This window comes from Oncorhynchus keta, chromosome 5, assembly GCF_023373465.1.
Source record: "Oncorhynchus keta strain PuntledgeMale-10-30-2019 chromosome 5, Oket_V2, whole genome shotgun sequence".
Taxonomy (NCBI): domain Eukaryota; kingdom Metazoa; phylum Chordata; class Actinopteri; order Salmoniformes; family Salmonidae; genus Oncorhynchus; species Oncorhynchus keta.
The window spans coordinates 30,712,381-30,717,790 of NC_068425.1; the positions used below are offsets into that span (position 1 = coordinate 30,712,381).

At 49.6% G+C, this 5,410-nt stretch overlaps 1 long non-coding RNA gene across 1 annotated transcript; it reads right to left on the reverse strand.

The window, feature by feature from the left end:
• Nucleotides 1-2,844: 2,844 nt before the first annotated feature.
• On the reverse strand, nucleotides 2,845-4,490 carry LOC127930141 (uncharacterized). The gene is made up of 4 exons (XR_008136989.1): nucleotides 4,351-4,490; nucleotides 4,190-4,258; nucleotides 3,937-4,051; nucleotides 2,845-3,223 (listed from the first exon to the last, which is right to left on the reverse strand). It is a non-coding gene; the product is annotated as an uncharacterized LOC127930141 (long non-coding RNA).
• Between the last annotated feature and the right edge of the window lie 920 nt (nucleotides 4,491-5,410).

Here is a 5,410-nt window from a genome sequence, read left to right on the forward strand (position 1 = left end):
GGAAGTTCAACTAAAGAAACAAATGGTCAGATGAACATTAACTCGTAACAGGTACCCACAAATAGATTTAATGATAAGTTAAAGAGTAATGATTAGGGGAATGGTGAGCTGATGTGCTGCTGCTGCTACTGTGTCTGCCTTAGGGTCAGTAGGCACAACTGAAATCACAGGAAGTGCTGACTAGTACACACACACGCACGCACACACACACACGCGTTTACCATAAACACATACACACCAGCTCTGGTTGAGTCACTGTATGTTTGAGGTCCTTGGCCCCTCGTTTCCCCAGGGTCTATTTGAGTCACTGCTAATAGCGGCGTTATCAGCTACCATACGCACAGAGAAGTGTGTGTGTAAAACTAAACTTTAACCGTATTATAGGATCAACGTCAGTAAAACCTGGTCTTAATCACAAGGCACGAAACTGAAGACAAAACTGGGAAGTTTGAGAGAGAGGTAGAGAGAGAGGGAGAGAGAATCGGGACAGTCAACAGTCGAGAGAGAGAGGGGAGAGAGAGAGAGAGAGAGGTAGAGAGAGAGAGAGAGAGGAGAGAGAGAGAGAGAGAGAGAGAGAGAGAGAGTAGAGAGGTAGAGAGGTAGAGAGAGAGAGGAGAGAGGTAGAGAGAGAGAGAGAGATTGAGAGAGAGAGAGAGAGAGAGAGAGAGAGAGAGAGAGAGATGATGAAGAGTGAAGTGGTGATGGGTTAGAGATGGAGAGTGAAGTGGTGATGGGTTAGAGATGGAGAGTGAAGTGGTGATGGGTTAGAGATGGAGAGTGAAGTGGTGATGGGTTAGAGATGGAGAGTGAAGTGGTGATGGGTTAGAGATGGAGAGTGAAGTGGTGATGGGTTAGAGATGGAGAGTGAAGTGGTGATGGGTTAGAGATGGAGAGTGAAGTGGTGATGGGTTAGAGATGGAGAGTGAAGTGGTGATGGGTCAGAGATGAGATGGAGAGTGAAGTGGTGATGGGTTAGAGATGGAGAGTGAAGTGGTGATGGGTCAGAGATGAGATGGAGAGTGAAGTGGTGATGGGTTAGAGATGGAGAGTGAAGTGGTGATGGGTTAGAGATGAGATGGAGAGTGAAGTGGTGATGGGTTAGAGATGAGATGGAGAGTGAAGTGGTGATGGATCAGAGATGAGATGAAGAGTGAAGTGGTGATGGGTTAGAGCTGAGATGGAGAGTGAAGTGGTGATGGGTTAGAGCTGAGATGAAGAGTGAAGTGGTGATGGGTCAGAGATGAGATGAAGAGTGAAGTGGTGATGGGTTAGAGATGAGATGGAGAGTGAAGTGGTGATGGGTCAGAGATGAGATGGAGAGTGAAGTGGTGATGGGTTAGAGATGAGATGGAGAGTGAAGTGGTGATGGGTTAGAGATGAGGAGAGTGAAGTGGTGATGGGTCAGAGATGAGATGAAGAGTGAAGTGGTGATGGGTCAGAGATGAGATGGAGAGTGAAGTGGTGATGGGTCAGAGATGAGATGAGAGAAGTGGTGATGGGTCAGAGATGAGATGGAGAGTGAAGTGGTGATGGATCAGAGATGAGATGGAGAGTGAAGTGGTGATGGGTTAGAGATGAGATGGAGAGTGAAGTGGTGATGGGTTAGAGATGAGATGAAGAGTGAAGTGGTGATGGGTCAGAGATGAGATGAAGAGTGAAGAGGTGATGGGTCAGAGATGAGATGGAGAGTGAAGTGGTGATGGGTCAGAGATGAGATGGAGAGTGAAGTGGTGATGGGTCAGAGATGAGATGAAGAGTGAAGAGGTGATGGGTCAGAGATGAGATGGAGAGTGAAGTGGTGATGGGTCAGAGATGAGATGGAGAGTGAAGTGGTGATGGGTCAGAGATGAGATGGAGAGTGAAGTGGTGATGGGTCAGAGATGAGATGAGATGAGGTGAGAGATGAGAAGTGAAGTGGTGATGGATCAGTGATGAGATGGAGAGTGAAGAGGTGATGGGTTAGAGATTTAAAAAGATATATAGATTTGAATTTGACCAGGCAAGTCAGTTAAGAACAGAGATTTTGAAGAGCCTGGGAAAGTGGGTTGATGCCTGTTCAGGGGCAAGACGACAGATTTGTACCTTGTCAGCTCGGGGTTTGACCTTCCGGTTACTAGTCAACGAGATCAGAGATGGAGAGTGAAGAGGTGATGGGTCAGAGATGAGATGAAGAGTGAAGTGGTGATGGGTCAGAGATGAGATGAGAGTGAAGTGGTGATGGGTCAGAGATGAGATGGAGAGTGAAGTGGTGATGGGTCAGAGATGAGATGAAGAGTGAAGTGGTGATGGGTCAGAGATGAGATGAAGAGTGAAGTGGTGATGGGTCAGAGATGAGATGGAGAGTGAAGTGGTGATGGGTCAGAGATGAGATGAAGAGTGAAGTGGTGATGGGTCAGAGATGAGATGAAGAGTGAAGTGGTGATGGGTCAGAGATGAGATGGAGAGTGAAGTGGTGATGGGTTAGAGATGAGATGAAGAGTGAAGTGGTGATGGGTTAGAGATGAGATGAAGAGTGAAGTGGTGATGGGTAGAGATGAGATGAAGAGTGAAGTGGTGATGGGTTAGAGATGAGATGGAGAGTGAAGTGGTGATGGGTCAGAGATGAGATGAAGAGTGAAGTGGTGATGGGTCAGAGATGAGATGAAGAGTGAAGTGGTGATGGGTTAGAGATGAGATGGAGAGTGAAGTGGTGATGGGTTAGAGCTGAGATGGAGAGTGAAGTGGTGATGGGTCAGATGAGATGGAGAGTGAAGTGGTGATGGATCAGAGATGAGATGGAGAGTGAAGTGGTGATGGGTCAGAGATGAGATGGAAGAGTGAAGTGGTGATGGGTCAGATGATGAGATGAAGAGTGAAGTGGTGATGGGTCAGAGATGAGATGAAGAGTGAAGTGGTGATGGATCAGAGATGAGATGAAGAGTGAAGTGGTGATGGGTCAGAGATGGACAGAGACTTCAAAGATAGAAACTACATCAATGTGTCTATTCTGAGTTGTTGAGTACATCTGTTTTCAGGGCTGTACTCCTATTTTTAGATGGTAAATATTTAGTCTTGAGGCCGGTATCACCCAGACCAGAACCACATGACTATGTGTTGAGGTCAGCAGAGATGACCTACACGGTCTAGCAGTGATATACGGCCTAACAGAGATGACCTACACGGCCTAACAGTGATGACCTACACGGCCTAACAGAGATGACCTACACGTCCTAGCAGTGATGACCTACACGGCCTAGCAGTGATGACCTACACGGCCTAGCAGTGATGACCTACACGGCCTAGCAGTGATGACCTACACGGCCTAGCAGTGATGACCTACACGGCCTAGCAGTGATGACCTACACGGCCTAGCAGTGATGACCTACACGGCCTAGCACTGATGACCTACACGGCCTAGCAGTGATGACCTACACGGCCTAGCAGTGATGACCTACACGGCCTAGCAGTGATGACCTACACGGCCTAGCAGTGATGACCTACACGGCCTAGCAGTGATGACCTACACGGCCTAGCAGTGATGACCTACACGGCCTAGCAGTGATGACCTACACGGCCTAGCAGTGATGACCTACACGGCCTAGCAGTGATGACCTACACGGCCTAGCAGTGATGACCTACACGGCCTAGCACTGATGACCTACACGGCCTAGCAGTGATGACCTACACGGCCTAGCAGTGATGACCTACACGGCCTAGCAGTGATGACCTACACGGCCTAGCAGTGATGACCTACACGGCCTAGCAGTGATGACCTACACGGCCTAGCAGTGATGACCTACACGGCCTAGCAGTGATGACCTACACGGCCTAGCAGTGATGACCTACACGGCCTAGCAGTGATGACCTACACGGCCTAGCAGTGATGACCTACACGGCCTAGCAGTGATGACCTACACGGCCTAGCAGTGATGACCTACACGGCCTAGCACTGATGACCTATACGGCCTAGCAGTGATGACCTACACGGCCTAGCAGTGATGACCTATACGGCCTAGCAGTGATGACCTACACGGCCTAGCAGTGATGACCTATACGGCCTAGCAGTGATGACCTACACGGCCTAGCAGTGATGACCTACACGGCCTAGCAGTGATGACCTACACGGCCTAGCAGTGATGACCTACACGGCCTAGCAGTGATGACCTACACGGCCTAGCAGTGATGACCTACACGGCCTAGCAGTGATGACCTATACGGCCTAGCAGTGATGACCTATACGGCCTAGCAGTGATGACCTATACGGCCTAGCAGTGATGACCTACACGGCCTAGCAGTGATGACCTACACGGCCTAGCAGTGATGACCTATACGGCCTAGCAGTGATGACCTACACGGCCTAGCAGTGATGACCTACACGGCCTAGCAGTGATGACCTATACGGCCTAGCAGTGATGACCTATACGGCCTAGCACTGATGACCTACACGGCCTAGCAGTGATGACCTATACGGCCTAGCAGTGATGACCTACACGGCCTAGCAGTGATGACCTACACGGCCTAGCAGTGATGACCCACGGCCTAGCAGTGATGACCTACACGGCCTAGCAGTGATGACCTACACGGCCTAGCAGTGATGACCTACACGGCCTAGCAGTGATGACCTACACGGCCTAGCAGTGATGACCTACACGGCCTAGCAGTGATGACCTACACGGCCTAGCAGTGATGACCTACACGGCCTAGCAGTGATGACCTACCCACGGCCTAGCAGTGATGACCTATACGGCCTAGCAGTGATGACCTATACCCTAGCACACCCACCCACCCACCCACCCAGTGATGACCCACCCACCCACACGCACCCACCCACCCACCCACACAGCTGAATCTCCACTGCCTCAGTCACTCCCATAGATAAATAAACACAGGCACACATCCATGTCTGAAGAAGCCCACAAACACCAAGCCAAAAAGACAAACCCTGCGACCAGGGACTATTTTCAGACGGAAACGGTGTGTGTGTGGGTTCTTCACCATGATTGTGAGTGTGTATTTAACTGTGTGACAGTCAGCCAGAGGGTGAGTCAGAGTTGGTGTATACAGTGTAGTCTCTGGTGTTGGTGTATACAGTGTAGTCTCTGGTGTTGGTGTATACAGTGTAGTCTCTGGTGTTGGTGTATACAGTGTAGTCTCTGGTGTTGGTGTATACAGTGTAGTCTCTGGTGTTGGTGTATACAGTGTAGTCTCTGGTGTTGGTGTATACAGTGTAGTCTCTGGTGTTGGTGTATACAGTGTAGTCTGGTGTTGGTGTATACAGTGTAGTCTCTGGTGTTGGTGTATACAGTGTAGTCTGGTGTTGGTGTATACAGTGTAGTCTCTGGTGTTGGTGTATACAGTGTAGTCTCTGGTGTTGGTGTATACAGTGTAGTCTCTGTGTTGGTGTATACAGTGTAGTCTCTGGTGTTGGTGT